The 24,905-nt window shown below is 40.6% G+C and overlaps 1 protein-coding gene across 15 annotated transcripts in view; it reads left to right on the forward strand.

The window, feature by feature from the left end:
* The window catches only part of SLMAP (sarcolemma associated protein), a 94,643-nt gene that overhangs the window by 10,000 nt on the left and 59,738 nt on the right, over nucleotides 1-24,905 (forward strand). The gene's annotated exons all lie outside the window — the stretch shown is intronic.

The following is a 24,905-nucleotide window of genomic DNA, read 5'->3' on the forward strand; positions in this document are numbered from 1 at the left end:
CTGTCAGAAAGTTTCTCCTTAATTCCAGGTTGCTTCTCTCCTTGATCAGTTTCCAACCATTGTTTCTTGTCCTGCCCTCTGGTGCTTTGGTGAATAACTTGATCCCCTCTTCTGTGTGGCAGCTCCTCAAATACTGGAATACTACTATCATGTCACCCCTATTTCTTCTTTTCTTTAGACTGGCCAAACCCAAGTCCTGCAGCCGTTTTTCATGTTTTAGTCTCCAGGCTCAGATCATCTTAGTTGCTCTTCTCTGAACTTTTTCCAAGGTCTCAACATCTTTTTTGTAGTGACCAAAATTGGTTGCAGTATTCCAGGTGTGGTCTTACTAGGGTTTTATAAAGTAGTACTAAAGTGGATAATCTCAAATAACTGGTCAAGGCTAAAAGGTTCTTGTGACAGTGGTGGACAGGTAAAACTGATAATGCTTAGGCCCCAAAGCCATAAAAATTAGTATGAAAATATCATTAAAAATAGTTTAAAAGATATTGGCTAGTTGTAGCGGATACCCAAATAACCTTATTTCTCTCAAGTTTTATTATCATTAATCTGTAGCCCCTTGTCCCCGGCCAATTGTAGTGCTGTATGTGCAGTGTGTGTGCTCTGGCCTTCCCTGGGTGTACAAGCTCTGCTGCGCCATTTAGTACTAAAAGAAAAAATATCTTATGAACCGATAGGTATGAAATTTTCTCTACATAGTATTCTATGGGCTGCCTTTTGCTAGTTTATGCTAGAAGCTGTGAAGAGACTGTTTTAGTTTCATACTACAGCATGATCAAGCATGATGTTGAGTTTTATAGCATTGTTTGAGACCATCCAGTGAGACCTTCCAATGCAGAAATAGAATGTAAATGCATATTGTGTTGTGGAACCAGGAATTTGTTATGTTAGGGAAAAAGAATTAAAATGAGCTCTGTGATAGCTATGTGGAGTAAAGATAATGTTTCAGGGATACATAATTTATTGTTTCTGAGATTGGTCATTTTTTTCATAATAATAGTCACTTTAGTAATATCTTTATTTATATACCATTTTTCCACAAATTGTTCAAAGCAGTTTATATAAGAGGCAGACACGAGGCTGGTTTCAGGCGGTCATCTCTGCTTCTCTGAGTGAGGGTCACTTCCCCGCCTCCTTGAAGGAGGCGGTGGTGAGACCTCTCCTCAAGAAGCCCACCTTGGACCCAACCTCATTGAATAGCTTTCGTCCAGTCTCCAACCTTCGCTTCCTTGCGAAGGTTGTTGAGAGTGTGGTGGCGCATCAACTTCCTCAGGTCCTGGATGAAGCGGTTTATCTTGACCCGTGCCAATCGGGCTTCAGGCCGGGCTACAGCACGGAGACGGCATTGGTCGCTCTGATGAATGATCTCTGGAGGGCCCGGGACAGAGGCCATTCCTCTGTCCTAGTCCTATTAGACCTTTCGGCGGCTTTCGATACCATCGACCATGGTATCTTGCTGCGGCGCCTCAGGGGACTGGGAGTGGGAGGCACGGTACTGCGGTGGTTCTCCTCCTTTCTCCTGGGTCGCTCGCAGTCGGTGCTGGCAGGGGGGCGAGGCCTCTCGTTTGCGGAGTCCCTCAGGGGTTGGTTCTCTCACCTCTCCTGTTCAACATCTACATGAAACCGCTGGGTGAGATCATTCGTGGTTTTGGAGTAGGGTACCATCAGTATGCTGATGACACCCAGCTTTTCATCTCAACTCCAAACAGCATCAGTGATGCCCTCGACGTGATGTCCCGTTGCCTGAAAGCGGTCCGGGAATGGATGGGGAGGAACAGGCTTCAACTCAACCCGGACAAGACTGAATGGCTGTACATACCAGCAAGCCAGGATACTCAGAACATTCCATCCCTTAACATCGGGGATGAGTTATTACCCCCTGTTGATAGGGCCCGCAACTTGGGTGTCCTCCTAGACTCACAGCTATCCTTGGAAGATCACATAGGAGCTGTGACCAAGGGGGCCTTCTCCCGGGTTCGACTGGTGCGCCAACTACGACCTTATCTGGACCTGGATGCCTTACGTACAGTCACCCATGCACTTGTGACCTCTCGCCTTGACTACTGTAACGCTCTCTACATGGGGCTGCCCTTGAGAGCCACTCGGAAGCTTCAACTGGTGCAGAGTGCAGCTGCACGGACACTTTTGGGGGCCTCCCGATACTCCCATATCACACCTCTCCTCCGTGAGCTGCACTGGCTTCCGGTTGCCTTCCGAGTGAAATTCAAGGTGCTAACAATGACATGGGTCCGGACTACCTACGGGAGCACCTTCTGCCAACGTCAACACCCCTCCGTCCTGTGCGCTCCCACAGAGAGGGCCTCCTCAGGGTGCCACCGCTCAAAGAATGTCGGCTGGTGGCCCCCAGGGGGAGGGCATTCTCAGTGAGTGCGCCAACCCTCTGGAACTGCTTGCCTACCGAAATCCGGATGGCCCCCGACCTCCGCACCTTTTAGCGCGACTTAAAAACTTACCTGTTCCAGCAGTCCGGCCTGGCCTGATAGCTCTTGGGGTCTCAGTTGTTTTTACTACTGTTTTTTACTATTGTTCAACTGTATACCTACCTTACTCTGTACACCGCCCCGAGTCCCTCGGGAGAAGGGCGGTATATAAAAACAAACAAATAAATAAATAAATAATTTACATTAAAAAATCTAATTATGCCCTTACCTCATTGTTCATTTAAAACATAGTTTTGTAGAAATGAGAATTACAGAAAGTAATAATATTGAATATTATCAATATTCAGTATTATTACTTTTTGTAATTCTCATTCATACATAACATTATTGATGTTATCACTATTGATTAGTAATACTAACAACACAGAAAATATTATCACAAAATATTTCATCCAACATTTTACATAACCTAACGTTAAGATTCTGTGCTCAGTTCAAACAGGAAGTGACAGAAAAATGAAGCACAGGAACCACACGTACTAATCCATCCTAATCTCATGCAACAGGAAGGGATTATTATGGAAGCTGTCAGTGCTAATTGCAGTGCAAGCAGTCAAGTTCTAAGAGCATCTCTCAGAGCATTGTCCCTACCATTCCTAGTACAGTAGTTTAGCAAGCAACAAAATACATCTGTAATTAAATTGTTGTCAAATATTCCTGTTTATGTCTGTAAACATATTGGAATATGTTGGGGTCATATTAAATTTAAATGGGAAAATTAACTGACTAATAATTAACAATAGAAGTTTACTACAAATTTTACTACAAGCATTCACAGGAGAGAAGAAAGATATGTATGATTATATCAGTCAGATTGATAAAACTGCCTTATATGATGGAAATAGTATGTCAATGTTGGAGTACCACTGGATTAACTTCAGTGTGGTTGGAACAGCCTGTTCCGAACTCAGACTCTTGAAATGTTTTGTACACGTTTAGTATTTTTTTTTATTACAAAGTAAGGGAAAACAAATACCTTTTTATTCCGACTGACATGTTGGCTAATGTTAGATATAGAGTAGGGCTTTTCAACCTTTTCACAAACTGTACCACTTTTAGGACATGACAGTATTTGAGTACCACCAGTGCTTAGCAAGATGTCAAAAACTTGATGACTGAAAAAAGGGGGTGGGATTTTGGGTTTTACTGATTAGATTCATTTGTTGTTATAGAAATGGCTAGTCTATACTATTATGGAAAAGTAAAAAGTTGAGGTTCGATGTTAATGCTTCCTTCTGCTGCAATAGAGGAAGTCGGAAGTCATTGCCTTTTTCCCTTCTCCCCCTCACTATTTTCCCCCTTCTTCCTCCCCACTGTGTCCTACTATTTGCTTTTGTATTTTATTCCATCATCTAATAAAATGTTACAAACTGTAAAAAAAAAAGGAAAAAATTACTGGTTTTAATTTCTTCGGTAGTGGTTCCTTTGCTCTCAGGCCATGTGGAGGACTCCCAGCAGTGCAGGCTGCCCAGAGCCCTGGGCATTGGAGGGAAAGTACCCAGCTCAGCCCAGCCTTCCCCAAGAGGGCGCCCGGCTGTGCTTACCTTCTCCTTGAGGCTGCTGCTGCTTGGCTTGCTCTCCTTGGCCAGGTTGCTCATGGTCTGTGTGAGAGGGCAAAATATGTGGGTCAGAGGGAGGCCCACTCCCTTTCCATGTGTGGAGACCTGGCTTTGTAACCAAAACATCGTCAACGATAGGATGGGAGACCACCAGGAGAGTCAGGTGGAGGGGACAAGGGGATAGCAAAAGGGCAGCAGGGCTGGTCATGGCCATGTGCTAAGGCAGGATTTCCCTCTCATTATAACCCTTCCTTCCTTCCTTCCTTCCTTCCTTCCTTCCTTCCTTCCTTCCTTCCTTCCTTCCTTCTCTGCAAACTAATGAAAGCTGTTTTTTTGGAGTACTTGTTTCTTTTTCTCAATGTGCTGCCGATCGCATTGCGCCCTGCTCCCCTCAGCTCCCGCCCCAAGCTTCGTGGAAGGCTGCAAGAAGCTTCCATCACAGCTTCTCTCACCTTTCCCGTTCTTTTCCTCCCCAATGTCACAGTGTGGGGCTGCAAGGAGACCCCCCCCCCGCATGTGCACACACATACAAATGTGCATGGGTCTGGGAGAGGTGCAACCAAGATTTGCCTGTTCTGAAGAATGATTTTCAAATGAACATTGGAATTGTCTAATTAAGGATCTGCTCATATTGGATATAAAAATTTAAATTTGAAAATTGTTCAAAGTACCTCAATCCAAAAAGAAGTACAGTTTTCATTTAGGATCGCAAACCTACAGCAATTTGGGATAGATTCAGGATGAGGTTCAAGAAATGTGTGTCTCTTGTAGGAGAAGAGCAGGCTGACAGCAGAGTTAAATATGTCATCTTTAAAGGTAAAGGTTCCCCCGCACATACGTGCTAGTCGTTTCCAACTCTAGGGGCCGGTGCTCATCTCCGTTACAAAGCCAAAGAGCCAGCGCTTGTCTGAAGACGTCTCCGTGGTCATGTGGCCTACATGACTAGACGCCAAAGGCGCACGGAGCGCTGTTACCTTCCCACCGTAGTGGTCCCTATTTTTCTACTTGCATTTTTACATGCTTTCGAACTGCTAGGTGGGCAGAAGCTGGGACGAGTAACAGGCGCTCATTCTGTTACGCGGCACTCGGGATTCGACCTGCCAAACTGCCGACCTTCTGATCAACAAGCTCAGCCTCCTAACCCACTGAGCCACCGCATCGCTTATGTCATCTTTACAGATGCTATAAACCAGGCATGTCAAACTCGTGACTTCTTGGAACTTTTTCCCATTGCCGAAAATGGGATGGGCGCGGTTTCTCCGTGACGTTCCGGCCCGTGGGCCGGCAGTTTGACACCCCTGCTATAAATGATCAAAATCCATTCCCCCCCAAAATTTTGTGATCCTTATCTAGTGCCAATTTACTGCTGACCATTAGTTGACTAGGTTGAATGCCTTTTATGTACTACAACTTAACATATGGCCCTGATCCTTTGCATCTGACACCTCTGGAGATAAGTAAATGCCTGACTCTTTGCTTTAATGTTGGCTAAGTGAGTCACAGAGAAAACTTGAACTTGAAGCTGAACAAACAACATACAATCATAGGACTGTAAGGGACTTCAGAGGTCTTCTAGTCCAACCCCCTGCTCAAGGCAGGAGACCTTATACCATCCTGGTCAAATAGTTGTCCAGTCTATTTTCGAAAACTTTCACTGATAGAGCACCAACAATTCTGGGACACAAGCTATTCCATTGATTAATTGTTCTCACAATCAGAAAATAACTCTCTGTGTTAGATCTCTCTTGAGGAAATATCATCATCATCATCATCATCATCATCATCATCATCATCATCATCATCATCATGATGTCCTCACAAAGACCTTGATTCTGAATCATAGTTAAACAAGTGATGCAAGTTCAAAAATAATGTTTTAACCTAAGGATTTAAAACTCAAAACATCACGCATGATGCTTGAGAACTGGTTCATTAGCATAAAGATAATAACATTGAAGCCTGTTTATATGTCGATACAAAAATCCTTACTGAGTCAAAAAGGAGGAAAATGAATATCAGGTACTGTCCATTAATCATACATTTAATAAATAAAGTCACATTTTCTGTAAAAGAAAGTCATTTCATTTTGGCAATTTAGCTGGCAGCATTTTTAATTAACTAGAACAATATTTGGTTTTAATCCTGAGATGACTGCATCCTTAGTGTTGCTTGCAATTATTCATGTCAACCATGATATCAATATTCATTTGTTAATTTCTGAAAAATGAGAAAACTTAGGTGTATGCGTGTGTGTATGTAACTTGGCAATTTTTTCTGGAGACAAAATTGTAGAAATCTGTCTCTCTTCCCCTCCCCCTTCTTCCCCTCCCCCTCCCTTTCTCCCTTGCCTCCCTCTCCCTCCCTCCTTTGGAGAATTAAATAACAAGACCATCTGAGGAGCCGCTGCCTGTCATTGCTGCTTCCGTCTCCTTGCTATGACTTCAGAGAGGTGCAGCTCTGCACTGAGGCACTACTACAGCCAGAGCTCCAACCTCCCTCGTTCCTCCTTGTGCAGCCAGGCCTGAACAGTGAGTGGACAGGCCATTAATATATTGGCACACAAGGTAGTCGTGGTCCACTATAATTAGAAAGCTAGATTTTCAGTTCACAATAAGTTAATAAAGAAGACAAATCTTTTGGAAAATAGTCTGAAATTGAACAGAGGGTTCTACTTGCCCAGGGAAATAGCAGTAGGAGAATGATTAACACTCTCTAACCCTCACAAGCGAAAGAAATTAGAATGAATGCAGTGTCTAACTAGAGCAGCTATCTGTTTCTTAATTCAGTTAAGCTGAATTATGTAGTCCTTTGTCCCTAGACTTACCCTGTGTATTTGGGATAACTCCTCCAATCATTTATCAATCCACTGGAGAGAAGGTGCATTCTTCCTGCTTTCTGAACTCAGGGAGAAAAACTTGTTTTAAATCTCCAGAGTTCTGCCTTTTCAAAGATCGAAACTTTTTCTCTTACCTAAGAAGGGGAGCAGTTAATGAAGTCTCTTGTTTATACATGGTAAATGCCATGCCTAAGAGTAGATATATATTCAGTCTCAAACATTTTCTAGATTAGCAGGGAGACTAGTATTGTGAATGCTGGCGGGTTATTCACATCATAGGTATTTTTTTTGTATGCAGCTGTCCTGGAGAACAAGGTTATTCCTTCTAAACTTCGTAAGAGGATATAAAAATTACAAATTGATTTTGTAAGACATTATTGTATGACTAGGGGTTCTGTAAAATGATTTTTTTATTAACCACAAACCCTGCTCTTGCTGAATCTTCTCTAGGCTTTAATATTTTTCAAAATATCATTTGCCAATGCTGTTGTAAAACTTTTTCCTCTTTAATTTTTGTACTGTTCACAGTAACTCATACCGTCATGACCTCTTGTCTGGATTACTGCAGCGCACTCTACATCGGGCTGTCCTTTAAGACTAAGAGTATTCAGAAGCCGTTGCAGAATGCCGCTGCTTGGGTAGTAAAGGGTGTCATGTATTTGACACATATTAGACCACTGCTCTGTGAGCTGCATGGGTTGCTAGTTGGTTTCCAGGTGCAATTCAAGGTGCTGGTTATCACCTTTAAAGCTTTTCATGGCTAGATATTGTTATGTAAAAGTCTTCTCCCAGTTCTTTCTCCCGGTCCTATTCCGTCAGGAAGATTTGGCATGCTGCAAGGGATGTCAGCTGGGCAACCAGGAGATGTGCCTTGTCTGCCATAGCCCCTGCCCTTTGGAATATTCTCTCTTCAGATATCAGGGTGACCCCAACCCTGGTGGCCTTTTGTAAGGCCTTGGAAATTTGGTGGTGTGCCTGGGCCTGGAGCCTGAGTGTGCTAAAGGCCCCGTTTCCTGGTTGTATTAATACCCATAGTAACAGCTTAGTGCCATACATATTTATTTTTAATTGTTTTAATTTTTAAAAATGTTTCATGTCTTCTAACGTACACTATCCTGAGTCACTTGTTGAGATAGGCAGTTATAGAGATCAAATAAGTAATGATGATTCATATAGTAGTGCTAGCAAATATAGTACAAGTTATGATGGGCCTCCCAAAAGCTACTTACAACCCAGTTCCAAAGTTCCTGTGGTCCCCCTGGTCACATGGCTACATTTTACATGCTCCGCAACTGGCCAGCCTTTACAGTTGTTTGGTCATGTCCTGCAGGCCTTTGTAATTGTGATTTACGATACTTTTGCTGGGAAAACGGTGTTTAGTTCTGGTTTCTGGCAAAAATTGGGCCATGGTGAACAATGGATTTGCTTAACGACTGTGCTGCTTGCTTTAACTGTGGTGTTTGCTTAACAACCATAGCAAAAAAAGGTCATAAAGTTGGACAGTCACATGATGATCCACTTTATGACTGTCATGACTTAATTATAATTGCCAGGCTCGATTACAGTCATACGTCAAGGCTTTCCTGTATTCTTTGGGAACAGGAACCATTTATGATACATAAGGCATGAATTCACTTTCTATTTCTGTAAAAAATAATAATTCTCCCCACTTTTTTCTTCCATAATAATTTTTCTCCTCCACCTCCTCCTTTTCCCAAGCTATTGACACTTTTAATCTCTAATCCTAATCCATTTATAGCAATCCATTATGTAACAAATAGCTTAAATGGCAGAAATTAAATTTCTGACTTACTAATGAGGATTAAAAAAGAATGGCCTGGAGTTTTGTGCAAATGCACTATTCTGTTTATTTTTTCAATGGTGATGTTTATTAATAGTATGATGTGCTTTCAGAATAGCAGTGCTAATATCAGCAAAAGCTAGCAGAGGGGATAATACAGGCAGATTTTGTGCCTTTAGAAGTTTATTTATTTATTTATTTATTTTAATTCCATTTATATCCCGCCCTTCTCCGAAGACTCAGGGCGGCTTACAAGCTTAGCAGTAGCCTTCATTCTATGTAGTATATGCCTGCTTATTAGGGCTTTCACACACACCCCCAAGCGGCATTATTACAAAGTCAGCTTAATTGCCCCCAACAATCTGGGTCCTCATTTTACCTACCTCGGAAGGATGGAAGGCTGAGTCAACCTTGAGCCTGGTGGGATGCGAACCTGCACTAATTGCAGGCAGCTGGTGTTACTTAAGGAGGCATCAGCCCACTGCTCCACCAATTGGGCTATTCAATGAAATATGAAGGGATTGGTGTGATAGAATGGCCAAGAATGTTCGATAACATTGATAGTTGCACAGTGATGATTTAGGCTTTCTATAGACATTGGACTGGGGATGTGTTGGACAGGCTCTTGTGTGGAGATAGATGAATTCACGTCTCTTGCTGCAACCACCGCCAATTTGTTTTCCTGTGCTAGGATTACTAATTTTACTGTTACTCTGCTGTGAAAACCCTTAGGGGGCAAAGGAGTATGACCATCTCACAGCTTCAGCCAGAGTCATTGCCATTCCTCCAGATAGGACTGGGACCTGTTCCAACCCCCTTAGCTGTTTCTTGTGCAACTACATGTGTAAGTAGCAAGTTGACAGGCTTGGACATTTCAGTGTGAGGCTAGCCTCTGTTGTCTGAATGCTATATTTCCTATTCTAAATCTATAACAGGAAGAGCTATTGCAGTGGTGGTAGGAAATGCTTACCTTGATTTGCCCCATCTAGGGTTGCAAGTTTGAGATCCTTGCCGTGCTTTTTTGTTAGCCTAATTGCCATACACTAAAAGAAAAAATGTTGGCCTAATGATAGACTAGTAAGCTGCTTTTACAGTTATTGCTCTCTTGCTGTATGTGAATCGAAAAAATAAGTTGGAGGTTTCATGAAGCCCTGGACCATACGTTTTCTGTAACCTAATAATTAATCTGTGTTTACTCCCTGAATGTTAGATTGACCAATTTAGATTTTGGTTGCTTCACTGAGCTGGTGACATGATAAATGGAAAGGTTTCTGTATTTACGGTATTTAGACTTTCATGCTTTGCATATAAAATAACTCTACTTAACTGAATGAAACTTTAATTACAGCGAAGGCAGGTTATGTAGCATATTCTGGATCATTTTTGTCTATGTATATGTGTGTGGCAGCCCCCTCCCCAAGACAAAAATCATGATGGACGAGACTAGTAACAAGGAAATAAATTGCAAGTAATGATGTCTTTTGGAACAAGTCATTAGGGCAAAAGGACATATTAGATAATGATTTTATATGCAGTTGCTTTCATTTTATCAAAAAGCATGGGTTTCTGCAAAAACCTGATAAGGCTAAAGTCATTTAAAGAGTGTGGGTTGGAGGAATGGGCATAAAGATATGCCATCAAATGTTTTTGAGGAGAGGCATCATAGACCTTCTGGACCAACCCATAGCTATTTCTTCCTCCACAAACAGAGAACGCTGTCTTATCTCCCATGAAACATTCAAAAATTAACAATATGTATAGTGTTAGGAAATGAATTTGTTAGATACATTTGAGATGGCAAGGGGGAAGGAGAATATTTCTATATATTTTAGCATAAAGGTAAAGGTTCCCCCGCACATGCGTGCTAGTCGTTTCCGACTCTAGGGGCCGGTGCTCATCTCTGTTTCAAAGCCGAAGAGCCAGCGCTTGTCCAAGGACGTCTCTGTGGTCATGTGGTCGGCATGACTAGACGCCAAAGGCACACGGAATGCTGTTACCTTTCCACCGTAGTGGTCCCTATTTTTCTACTTGAATTTTTACGTGCTTTCGAACTGCTAGGTTGGCAGAAGCTGGGACACGTAACAGGCGCTCACTCTGTATTTTAGTATATAGTTCCAATAGAAAAGAATATCTCTAACTTGGGGTTGAATTGTAGAATTCTTGGTTCTCTGTGCTTGATAGTTTGCTTGATTGCAGTTACCACCATCATGAGTCGTTTAGCTCAGTAATGAAATGCCTGCAAACAAGGCCAGAGAGCACCAAGAATTCCATATAGTTTTATTCTGTGAATTCACATGTTTAAATTATATAAAGGTTTTTGCTTAAGATTTGAACAATCTTGTCTCTTTAAAATATATAATTGCCTACAAGTAGAGAAACATCTAATCAAAATGCTTATAATCTATATTTAAATTTTCAAAAGCAAAGCAAAAAGTGGAATATAAAATTAATATTAAAGATGAGAAAAATCAGTGCAGCTGCTGTTCAGTGAAACAAGCTTACATTTAATGCCAAATCCTTACAGGCAATGCATAAGAAAGTGCTCACCTTATGGTTTTGTTAAGTTTTATGTGTTCTGTCATTTTAAAGAGCAAGGGGAAGGATTGTGGTTTGAGATAAAAGAAAAGGAATACTTGTTTTGCTGTGAATATGCTAAAATTTCTACTAGCTGAAGAGCTCTATGACTGGAAGAGGACAAAACTACTTTCTTTAAAAGGGGAAACAATAGTCAGAGATTATAGATCAATCAGTCTAACATTTATATCGGGGAAGATTTTAGAACAGATTGTAAAACCATCAATCTGTAAGGAACTTGATTTTTCAAATAGTTTATTACTTGATTTTTTTTTAGCCCACCTAAAATTCAAGTGACATATATACCTAATGTTTCTATTTTCTGTTTACCCACATCAACAAGCCAGTGGGTGGTCCTAAGGAAAGTGACTGGCCCAAAGTGGTACCAAAGTGGGGCTAAAGCAGGGGCTAAGTCAGTGACAGCTGACTGAGACCGCTCAAGGCCCCAGGCCTCTACTCAAGGCCCCAGGCCTCTACCAGCTGTGGCACTGCTGCCAATGAGTGTTGCCAAGCAGAGTGGTGAACATGGCAAAGACCGGTTGGGTCAGAGTTATGCTGGTGGGAGAGAGTTGCAGCACCTTGCAGGCATAAGCACTGGTGGGCTGGGTAGGGGAGCTGAGCTGGCTTCCAGGGGCAGCTGTGCCTTTGTGCTGTACTGTAGCATCCCCCAATTTATGCATGTCATACCCCAGGTCTCCCAGAGCTCTTCCCACAATGCACCCCACCTTGTTGCCTTGGACTTCCTCTGCTTGACAAGCCATGATTCACAGTTAAACAAAGCCCCCCCCAGAAGTGCCACTATTGCAGTCATTAAGCAATGTGGTCACAGGACATTTCATTTTATGACCCCATTGCTTAGCAACCAAAATTCTGCTCCCAATTGTGGCCATAATGTAAAGTTTCTTTGTTTCAGCAGAAGATCTGAAAATTTTTTCCCATGACATTCTGATTAACATACTAGTTAAGTGTGCACTTAATAGTATGAAAATGTAGTTTTCCTTTTTAGTTGTCCCATTCAATCATATCTGAAACTCAGAAACTGGACAACTCTTGGAGTTTTTTTGGCATGAATTTTCAGAAATGCATTGTCTGCCTCCTTTCTTGGGCTGAGAAAGTGACTGGCCAAAGGTCACCTAGCTGGCTATGATACCAGAACTCAGACTCCGGTTTTCTAGCCTTAACCACTATCTATCATCAAATCCTCGCCCAGCCGGACTTCTGCTGCTATATAACCTGTGCCGCCCTAGAGCATTGTCAACAACGTCCTTAGACTTCATCACTAACTTATGAAAATCTGGGGGGCTAACATATTTCCTGAGGCAGAATTGATGCACAGTTTGAGGGTTCTATAGGATTTCTGGCTTCTGCTCAAGGAGAAGGTGGTATCTGTGACCAGGAAGGTTTTTGCAAAATTTGTTTATTCAGTTTGCATAGCACAAAGTGTATTAAGCTAATTTGTATAGTTACATCTTGAATGCCATTTACCGGTATATTCATTCCTTATTTGTGATGTACATCTCATAGTCACCTGCATTGTAGTCATCTCTTGATTAAATTGTTGCAACATGCATGACATGGGAATGTCCTTGATGAGTGTTTGAAAGTGTAAACTGGTCTAAAACAGTGGTGTATTGTGGTTTGATATACCACAATATGCTTATATGACACTATTGCTGTATGAGCAGAACTGGTTTTCAGGGGGCTTCTGTGTACAATTCAAGATGTTTGTTGATCTCTAAAACCCTATATAGGGCAGATTACTTGTGGACTGTTTATCCACAGTGGTTTTAGTACATCCTTCTAGATTTGACAGAGTGGGTGTGCTTTAGTTCCCACTTGTGAAGCAGCAGCATTTCGTGGGTCTCAAGAAGCATTTCTTCCCTATCATGGCTTCTGTATTGTAGAGCAAGTATCCCCTCCAAGATACAGTCGACCTTGATACTATTATGTTTTCAGAAGGCCTGTGAAGATCTTGACCCCCAGTCACTTGGGATGGTATGTTGATGGAGCTGTAGCATGGCTGTGGTTTTATCAATATGTTGACAATGTAATTTTTAGGGTCCTCAACCCAATTTCTGAGCCACCACAACAATCTGGCTGTTAGTGGTGTTGTTGCTTGTGTTTTAATGTATTTATTTATTTATTATTAAATTTAGCCTGGCATGGGGTTACTTTGGCAGCTTACAATAGTAGAATGTAAATTTATAAAAAGTGTAAATACATTAGTAAAACAATGAAACAGTAAAATTAAATAACGAAAGTACAGCAATATGAATTAAAAGATGGTTGGGGAGGGATCAGGGTGCGCAGTGGGGATGGGATCGGCTGTAAGTGCAGTAGCCACCTCCAGTGGTTATTGGACTAATGTCCTATAGTCATAAATATGTGTTAGTTGCCAAGCTTCCCAAATTAAGTAATGTGACTCGGGGGTGACATTTTGTTTCCTTCTGAAAACAGATTCTATTGCCTGCCCACTTCCAGATGGTAAAAAAATTACCCATTGTGATACTAATGTATCTAACGATAAACCAAGTCTTTAAAATTCAGTATTTTTTAATTAGAAACTTAGAGATGGAAAGAACCTTAAATATTTATTTTGCAGCAGTTTTTCTCTTTTCCCTGTGGCCATAAAGGGAAGAGGGAAGGGCCCTGAGTGAAGGAGGAAGAGCCAGTACCAAGGTAACAATCAGATAAAAGGAACAAAGGGCCTGAGTATGGGCAAGAGTGAGTAAACTTCCCAGACAACTCGCATGTACGTCACACAAACATGAAGGGTGGGGGGTTTCCTATCTTGGTCTACCTTGAAGGACTGATAGTGGCTGGTTTCATTTGGTGTGGATCGGCAGAGAGACATTCACACTTGGCTGTCATTCCCTTTTTGTTTAACATCTACGTGAAACTGTTGGGTGAGGTCAATTATTGATTTGGGACCATTTAACATCAATATGTTGTCAAAGTCTGGATGCTGTGCTGGTCTGAATTGGGAGAAGCAGAAATAGGCGCAATCCTGACAAGACTGAATGCCTGAGCTTATTTGGACCATCCCGTTCTGGGGATAGTCCATCATTGGTGTTTAATGGGTCATGCTTCCCCATTCGAGACTGGTATGTAATCTTAGGGACTTCTTGTACTCACAGCTCCAGCTCAAAAGAGCAAGTGGCAACTATGGTTAAGGGGGCCTTTGTACAAATTCATCTAGTACCCCAATTGCTCCTGATTCTAAAGGCCTTTCACACAGTCACATCTTGATCATCTATTTATTGGATTACTGTACAGGTAGTCCTTGGCTCAGGACCATAATTGAGCCCGAAATTTCCTTTGTTAAGCAAGGCAGTTAAGTGACTTTTGCCCATTTTACAATTGCCACAATTGTTAGGTGAATTGCTGTAGTTGTTAAGTTAGTAACAGAGTTGTTAAGTGAATCTGGCTTCCCCATTAACCTTGCTTGTCAGAAGGTCACAAAAGGTGATCACATGATCCTGACACATTGCAACTGTCATAAATAGAGTCCTCCTAGATTCACAGCTTTCCCTAGAAGACCATATAGTAGCTGTGACTAGGGGAGCCTTCGCCCAGGTTCGCCTGGTGCGCCAGTTGCGGCCCTATCTAGACCGGGATGCCTTACGTACGGTCACTCATGCGCTCGTGACCTCTCGTCTTGACTACTGCAACGCTCTCTACATGGGGCTACTCTTGAAGACCACTCGGAGGCTCCAACTGGTACAGAATGCAGCCGCGAGAGTTGTGTTGGGAGTTTCCCGACACTCCCATGTCACACCTTTGCTCCGCAAGCTGCATTGGCTTCCAGTTGTCTTCCGGGTGAGGTTCAAGGTGTTAGTAATGACCTACAAAGCCCTACATGGCATGGGTCCGGAATACCTTGGGGAGCACCTGCGGCCGGCGTCAACTTCCCTCCGCCCAGTACGCTCCCACAGAGAGGGCCTCCTCAGGGTGCCACCGGTCAAAGAATGCCGACTGGTGGCCCCCAGGGGGAGGGCGTTCTCTGTGGGTGCACCGGATCTATGGAACCATCTTCCGGTCGAGCTCCGGATGGCGCCCAATCTCCGCTCCTTCCGGCGCGATCTTAAAACCCATCTCTTTGAACAAGCTGGCCTGGCCTGATGGGACGGGGTTGGATTTTATAAATGGATCTTAACTTTTAATTTGTATTAATTTATTACGGGCACTGTTTAATTACTTTTTAATAATTTTTAATATTTGTATCTTGTTTTTATGTATTGCCCTGTTCACCGCCCTGAGTTCTTCGGGAGAAGGGCGGTATACAAATTAATAATAATAATAATAATAATAATAATAATAATAATAATAATAATAATAATAATAATAATAATATGAGCCAGTTGCCAAGCATCTGAATTTTGATCACCTGACTATAGGGGTGCTGCAATAGTTGTAAGTGAAAAACAATCAAAAATCACTTTTTGCTCCCATTGATTAACAATGTCATTTTTTGAGAATCCTTATCTGTTGCAGCTCTTGCCCTCACTGATCCATACTACCCATGTAGGTTTGGGGTTTTTTTTGCTTTTTTTAAATAGGTCTTTTCGTTGACTGATATTTTTATGAATATTCCTTTTTTTACAGTTAGTCGTTAACCTACGATCATAATTGAGGCTAAAATTACAGTTGTAAGGCATGCTGGTGATTAAGCAGGTCACTGTGCGATTGCACCTGATTTTACAACCAATTTTGAAGTAGTGGCTATGTTTTTTTTTGGGGGGGGGGTTTGCCAGAAACTGGAAATAAATGCAGGTTTCCAGCAAACGTTGTAAAGCGTGGTCACGTGATCTCAGGATGCTGTAAAGGTAAAGGTTCCCCCACACATGCGTGCTAGTCGTTTCCAACTCTAGGGGCCGGTGCTCATCTCCGTTTCAAAGCTGAAGATCCAACGCTTGTCCGAGGACGTCTCCGTGGTCATGTGGCCGGCATGACTAGATGCCAAAGGCGCATGGAACGCCTATTTTTCTACTTGCATTTTTACGTGCTTTCAAACTGCTAGGTTGGCAGAAGCTGGGACGAGTAACAGGCGCTCACTCTGCTACGCAGCACTCAGGATTCGACCCACCAAACTGCCGACCATCTGATCGACAAGCTCAGCGTCCTAACCCACTGAGCCACCACGTCCCCAGGATGCTGTAAACAGCTGTAAATGCAGTTTGTTAACATCCTTTTTAAATAGCAGTGCCCAGAATTGGGAATGGTATACCAAGTGGGGCCTGTTCAAGCAAAGTAGAGAATTACTTTCCATACTTATATTTCTAATTATGCCTTATTATCAGCTGCATCACACAGCTATCTTTTGTTTAATTTGTTCATTTCACTGATTACCCCACCTGCAGGATTTTATAGTTCTCCCATCTTTTCTTCTAAAATATTAGCCAGTATCCTAAGTATTATATAAATATTTAAATGTTAATACATAAGTGCTTTTTCTGAATCATATGACCAATTTTTATATAACATTTTTTTACTCTTTGTGCTGAAAATAGGTAATAGATATATTTGTTATGGAACAGCATAAAAATGGGGAAAATAGTTATTCCACAAAACTATTTATAAAGTTCTTATAAAATATTGCCCATGAACATAGTACCCAGTTTTTCAGGGATTTTTTTCCTTATGGCATAGCAGAAATATGTCAAGGAATTATAGTTCTTCTCTTTAAGAATTATTTGTAATAAAGGAGAAACATCTTGTTTTCTAAGCTATTTTTGTTTTGCTTATAAGGGAGATTTTTCAGTTAAACACATATCATTTTCAAGATATTCTAAGTTGTGTTTTTGCTCTAAGAACTGCATAATTGGAAAGGCCGCACCCTTCTTTAGTTGCCTCTGTTTCCAATTAATTACTCATATTCCTAGTGGAATGCTCAAGTTGCAAAATCTGGATGGAAAATGATTGTATAAAACAGTTAAACAACAAATCTCTTTTAAAATCTTAATATATAGGACATACTATAATATGTTTGAAGCTAATAAACATAGCAGGGGTTCAATATGTATTGCTTATGGACAGTTATGTACACACATACTTGGTTTCCACTATGGTTTTGTTACATCTGATTTTTAAAATCTTTTAAAAATAATTTAAAAAGGTCACTTATGCTGATTAACAAAAAGCTTGCAATGCTGTAAAGAAACAAAATCTAACATTTAAAAAAAATAAGCTTGCTTCTAGCATGCAAGATTTCTTAGTAAATCAAAACAAAGGAGACACTAAGCTAATTTTATATTATTCACCCAGAGTTGGTTGAGTGGCTATATAATTTTGGATAGGTAAAATTAAATTGAATAAAGCCCAGTCTTTGCAATTTATCTTTCAGTCTAGAAAAATATTAAAGTTAAGCTAAGAGAGAACCTTGTAGAATCTAGAATGAATGATGGGAAGCTAAGTAATAGTTGACCTTCAGGTTTTGATGCCTGCTATAGTAGCTATTTTTTGAATGCACACAAGTAGCCTTTCATATCACCTAATAAAAATCTAATTAAATAATCTATAGTTTTCCCCTATCTTCATGTAAACATAGCATTACTTTTTAAGGTTTTTTGGTTTGACTTGCTGATGGTAAAAGAAATGAGTTATGTGGAATATTTTTAAATAGATCAGTTTAGAAGTAGAATAAACTCTGAACCAGTATGGTAAGGTAAAGATAAATCTTGAACACTTATCTATATCTATAAACATTTTTATTTGTAATATTAGAATAATGTTTATTAAAACTTAAGACATTTGGTAAAATATGGCTGTACTACTAAATAAGTTTAAAATGTAAACTAAAACAGGCATATCATTCAGGACAAACTAAATTTCTTCTTTTCATATGATCTAAGAAATTTAAACCCAGATGGACTTTCATTGAGGTGAGGCCAGCTTCTACCCGTGTTTAATAATAATAATAATAATAATAATAATAATAATAATAATAATAATAATTAATAATAATAATAATAATAATAATAATAATAATAATAATAATAATAATAATAATAATAAGAAGAAGAAGAAGAAGAAGAAGAAGAAGAAGAAGAAGTTGGAATGGACCTTGGAGTTCATAGTCCAACCCCCTGCTCAGGCAGGAAACCCTATACCATTTCAGACAAGTGGCTGGCCAGTCTCTTCTTAAAAACTTCCAGTGTTGGAGCATTCACCACTTCTGGAGGCAGGTTGTTCCACTGGTTAGTTGTTCTAACTGTCAGGAAGTTTCTCCTTAGTTCCAGGTTGCTTCTCTCCTTGACTAGTTTCCATCCATTGCTTCTTGTCCTGCTTTCAGGTGCTTTGGAGAATAGCTTGGCTCCCTCTTCTTTGTGGCGGCCCCTGAGATATTGGAACACTGCTATCAGTGTTTCTCTGTTCTGCACAGATTGCAGGAGCATTTTATCTGGAAAGGCAGCTGTATGTGAGATCCAGATTGCTGAAAGAAAGATAAATCTGAGGATTACTCTCATGTGCTTCAGACACCTCATTTTTGTGAGCAGGCTATAGAAACTGTAATTTTTGCACTCACTTGCGATCAACTGGGTGTCATGGGTTCCCTCCTGAGCCATAAATGCAGCCTTCATGGACTCAATCTTTTTAATTGCTTAGGAATTATTTTTTTGTACCATTTCTTTAAAATGGAAAAACCTTTGGAACTACACGCAGCTAGGTGAGTTTGCTTTCAATCCGTTTAATAGAAGAGAAACTATGCCTTTTCAGCTTTGCAATATCTTCATTTTTTTGCAGCTATTGGCAATAAACAGCAAAAAAAGTTACTTCAAGACTTTAAAGTTGTTTCTATATAATTTAAATGCTAAGGCTTTGTGAAACTGATTTAAAGAAAGGTTTTTAAACTAGGTTATTTCATGTGTGAAAAAACTGTTTTGTTTACATTTTAACATATAACAAGACTTTGAAAGTTAATTAGTAAAGCACATGATGGCTTCTTTAAAGGAAGCTTTTGAACTGTGTGTGTGAACTGTTTAACTGCTGACTGGTGTTTTAAAATTTGTTACTGAAGATGAACAATCGCCTTTGAAGACAATTGAAATGAATTTTAAGGTGGACTTAAAAATTACAGCTTACAAGAAGGAGATGGAAATACTGGCTGTGAATAGGATGATAGAATAGAATAGAGCTGGAAGGATCTTGGAGGCCTTCTAGTTCAGCCGCCTGCTCAAGCAGGAGAACCTAGACCAGGGGTAGGCAACCTCGGCTCTTTTATGACTCATGGACTTCAACTCCCAGAATTCTGGGAGTTGAAGTCCATGAGTCATAAAAGAGCCGGGGTTGCCTACCCCTGACCTAGACCATCTCAGACAAGTGACTGTCTAGCCCAGGGGTCGGCAACCTTAAACACTCAAACAGCCACTTGGACCTGTTTCTCACAGAAAAGAAAACATTGGGAGTCACGAAACCCTTTTGACATCTAAAATGAAGGTAACACTGCATATAACCTTTTTACCTTTATGCTGTGTATAAAAAAACTATAGTGTGTTGCATTTATGAAATCAATGAACTGCTACAAAGAAAACAAATTTTTATGCCGGAGAAGGAGGGGAAAAAACCAAAACCTTTCTCCTTCATCCCAACAGGTGAAAACAATTTTAGTAACTTATCTACCATCTTTAAATACAGCATAATTGTCCCCATACCTCATCTCTTAATGAAAAAAAAATCAAAATATTTCATTAAACGTTCTTGACTAAAAGTCCAGTAAGGACAACATATATTTATATTTTCTCTCTCTCTCCCTCTCCTTCTCCTTCTCTCTCTCTCCTCTCCCTCTCTCTTTCTCTCTTTCTTCTCTCCTCTCTTTCCTCTCCCTCTCCCTCCCTTTCCTCTCTCTCTCTTCTCCCTCTCTCTCCCTCTCTCCCTCTGTCTCTTTATCTCTTTTCTCCCTCTCTCTTTCTCTCTCTCCCCCTCTCTTTCTCTCTCTCCCCCTCTCTTTCTCCTCTCCCTCTCTCTTTTTCTCCCTCTCTCCCTGTCTCTCTCTCCCTTTCTCCGATCTTCTGCTCACCTGGCCAGCTGGCCTCACGCTGTTCTCCGACAAGCTGACACACAATCTTATTGGGCTGGCTCTCTCCTGCCCTTGGTTTGCCAGTCCTCTTCCTCCACTAAGTAAGTAAAAGTGTGTGTTTGTGTGTGTGTGAGAGAGAGAGGGGGGAGAGGGAGGGGGGAAGAGAGAGCGAGCGAGAGCGAGCGCTGCTGCTTCCTGCGGAGACGCAGCAAGGGCAGGGAGCCCGCCCAATAAGCTAGTCAGCTTGTCGGAGAACAGCATGAGGCCAGCTGGCTAGGTGACCAAAAGATGTGTGTGTGTGTGTGTGTGTGTGTGTGTGTGTGTGTGTGAGAGAGAGAGAGAGAGAGAGAGAGAGAGAGAGAATGGGGGGGAGAGGAGCACAAGTGCCGCTCTCTGTCTCTCTCTCTCTTTGCAAATGGCGGAGGACGACTGGGAGCTGCAGTAGAAGGCTGAAAGAGCCACATGCGGCTCCAGAGTCGTGGGTTGCTGACCCGTGGTCTAGCCTCTTCTTAAAAATCTCCAGTGATGGAGCGCCCACTATTTCTGGAGGCATGCTGTTCCACTGGTTAATTGTCTTCACTGTCAGGAATTTTCTCCTTAATTCCAGCTTGCTTCTCTCTTTGATCAATTTCCAACCATTGTTTCTTTTTTTTTATTGAAAAGTTTTAACATACAATTTTTCCTTTAAAAATCCCCCCTCCCCCTCCCTTCTCCCTCCCCCCTACCCCTCCCCCCTCCCCCCCTCCCCCCCCAACTTCCCAGAGCTAAATACAAGGTATATGTATAAAAAAAAACAATCATAAACAACCATATACTAACAACCATAAACTCTAAAATCCATCACTCTCTAGCTTATATAGGATAAAACAAACCTTAGTAATATTAAATATATATAGAAAACAAAAATAGAAAAAGAAGAAAAGAAAGAAGACTTATTCAAATGCTACATGAAACTTCTTAACCCTATACTTGTTCTGGATAAACTCAATCCATTTTCTCCATTCCATAATATAGCGTTCTTGCGAGTGATCTTTCAAATAGGCCGAAATCTTCGCCATCTCAGCCAGGTCGGAAACCTTTAAAGTCCACTCTTCTATAGTCGGCAGTTCCTCTTTCTTCCAGTACTGACCTATCAAAAGTCTTGCTGCCGTAATTAAATTCAACATCAACTTAGTGTCCACAACTGTAGCATCTGTAATTATTCCCAACAAGAAAAGTTGCGGACAAAACTTTATCCTCTGTTTAAAAATCTTCTGCATGTTCCACCATACTTTTATCCAAAAGGCCTTAACCTTTTTACAAGTCCACCATATATGAAAATATGTTGCGTCTTCATCACCGCACCTCCAACATTTAGGCTGATAATTCGGATACATACTTGCAAGCTTTTTAGGATCTAAATGCCATCTATAAAACATTTTGTAAAAATTCTCTCTTAGATTTTGAGCTTGTGTGAATTTTACATTCCTCACCCAAATCTTTTCCCACGTGTCCATTGTGATAACTTCCTGGATGTTTTGGGCCCATTTTATCATACAATCCTTAACAAGTTCTGTTTCTGAATCAATCTCTATCAACGCAAGATATATCCGTTTAATATGTGCTGGTCCCTGATTTCTGATTTGCTTTATCAAATTTTCATCAGTCATTGTAAAACCATTTTTCTGATCTTCTTTCCACCTGGCCCGTAACTGAGTATATTGAAACCAATTTTGAACAACCTTCTCTTCTCGCAAGAGGCTATATGATTTCAAACACCAAACATTTCTTTCCAAGCTTAGGATCTCCTTGTACGTAGTCACATCATGTTTGAAACCAGCATGTATATTTTCTATTGCGTGTTTTGGAATTGCCCACAGTGGTATCTTGCAATCTAACTTATGTCTGTACTTCTTCCAAACTCTCAGCAATGCCTGTCTTAAAATATGCACTCTAAACACATTGTCTACCTTCTTGTCATACAACAAATATGCATGCCAGCCAAACAACAAATCGTGGCCCTCAAGATTTAATAATCTCTCTTGTGTCAAATTAATCCAATCACTTATTCCTACTAATGCAGCAGCTTCATAATATAGTTTAAGTAAAAGTGTGTGTTTGTGTGTGTGTGAGAGAGAGAGGGGGGAGAGGGAGGGGGGAAGAGAGAGCGAGCGAGAGAGAGCGCTGCTGCTTCCTGCGGAGACGCAGCAAGGGCAGGGAGCCCGCCCAATAAGCTAGTCAGCTTGTCGGAGAACAGCATGAGGCCAGCTGGCTAGGTGACCAAAAGATGTGTGTGTGTGTGTGTGTGTGTGTGTGTGTGTGTGTGTGTGTGAGAGAGAGAGAGAGAGAGAGAGAGAGAGAGAGAGAGAGAGAGAGAATGGGGGGGAGAGGAGCACAAGTGCCTCTCTCTGTCTCTCTCTCTCTTTGCAAATGGCGGAGGACGACTGGGAGCTGCAGTAGAAGGCTGAAAGAGCCACATGCGGCTCCAGAGTCGTGGGTTGCTGACCCGTGGTCTAGCCTCTTCTTAAAAATCTCCAGTGATGGAGCGCCCACTATTTCTGGAGGCATGCTGTTCCACTGGTTAATTGTCTTCACTGTCAGGAATTTTCTCCTTAATTCCAGCTTGCTTCTCTCTTTGATCAATTTCCAACCATTGTTTCTTGTCCTGCCCTCTGGTGCTTTGGTGAATAACGTCACCCCTTTTTCTTGGTGGCAACCCCTCAACTACTGGAACACTACTATCATGTAGCCTCTGTTTCTTCTTTTCTTTAGGTTAGCCAAAACCAAGTCCTGCAGCTGTTTTTGCTTTCACTTGAAAGGATATTAAGGATAAATTTAGTGTGGTCTCTCTTGATCAAAATTCTAGTCTGTGGGAGAAGCCCTGGAAGGACTTCTATCATTTTCCTACAGCTATGTTCTGTTAGTGACAGGAATCCTGTTTTTTTTAATCCTGACATAGTAATTGTTTATACTTTTACACTTGTTTACACTTATTAAATAATTCTGTTTACGCTCAGTGTAAGCATCTCAAGAGGGATAAAGTTCTTCCTATACAAATTGTTTTGAGCTAGTTGGAAAATCTAACTAGTGGTAGATGAAAAGAAAAAAATAATTATTATTCCTTTCCATACAGTTCCTTACACCCCACACACCCACCCACCCAAGAACAAAAAGTTTTCTACAGAGCAGGAAATATGGCTTTTAGGGCTTTAAAGAATCTGTGTACATTGCCTCTTTCCCTCCATTGAGGAAGCATTTTTAATGGCCCCTACAAATGGAAAAGAAATTGGATCCAGATAGTTAAAAGATAGACAGTTATCACCATTCCTGTGGGATATATGCCTGTTTTATTTAAGAAAACAAGTTTCATGGTCTTTAAATTTGCTAATGAAGAAAAAAGGAGCATTTTGAAGTGAAGATAGTCAACTGAAAACTGAAAAAGAACTACATATAAGGTAACTAAATTGTAATTGTGGTGAATATGTGGTGTGATACTTGTCAATTCTTATGGAGAAGAGTGACAAATTTTAGGAAGGAAAAGGTACTAAGTAGTACCTAATTTGTAGCTATGGAGACAAGTCTTGCAGTAAGATAACTAGCTAGCTAGATACACACATATATACAGATTTACTTACAGAAAGTTTTCTTTTAAAATTCTTATTCTTTTAATAAATAAAGCTAAATAACTAAAACTTTATGAATCCTGTATTCCACAGGACCATTTTCTTCTGATTTCATTTTAGGTAATTTAATGTTATGTAGTATATTTCTAAAATCCAACTTAAAGACATTATTATATAATAGGTTAGGTTTTTTCCTTTTACATAACATTTTATACAATAACAATTTAGTTAAATACATATAATATGCTAAGTAATATTAAGTGCAGTGTTCTTAAATAGCAATAAAATTATTTTTGAAAAATATTTTATTACAGATTAGAAAATAAAAGTAACTTTGTGGGGACAGAGATAACAACAACAACAAAACAACAACAACAACAACAACAATAATAATATAATAATACCAGTAATAGTAATAATAATAATAATAATAATAATAATAATAATAATAATAATAATATGATGATGATGATGATGATGATGATGATGATGATGATAGGGAACTTGGAGGTCATCTAGTCCAATCCCCTGCTCAGGCAGGCAACCCTATACCGTTTCAGACAAATGGCTGTCCAGTCTCATCTTAAAAACTTCCAGTGTTGGAGCATTCACAGCTTCTGGAGGCAGGTTGTTCTACTGGTTAAGTTGGCAATCAGTTCAGGTGATTCCCACAGAATGGAGCGAGGGAAATTCGGTGTCATTTATAGCAAGTTATAATCAGACTTATAATCAGTCCAGTCCAGGTCACACATACTTTATACTCTTACTCAATTCGCAAAATACCGTACTTATATTGATGACAAAACAGGTAAATACAAATACACTGAAATCTGGAAGCCTGTAATCAATGAGTATTTAGGCATGGGTTAATATTATCTTTCCACCATTCAGAGACTTTGTTCATAGTGGTCAATGCAATGTGCACTGATTTGAAAATAGCATAGACAGTGCAGAATTAATAACTTACCCAGTCACTAGAACCTATAATAAAGTAGATTTATTACAAATCCAGATTCTATCAGAATAGAATAGAGCTGGAAGGGACCTTGAAGGTC

Source organism: Vipera berus (assembly GCF_964194415.1).
Source record: "Vipera berus genome assembly, chromosome: 2".
Lineage (NCBI taxonomy): Eukaryota > Metazoa > Chordata > Lepidosauria > Squamata > Viperidae > Vipera > Vipera berus.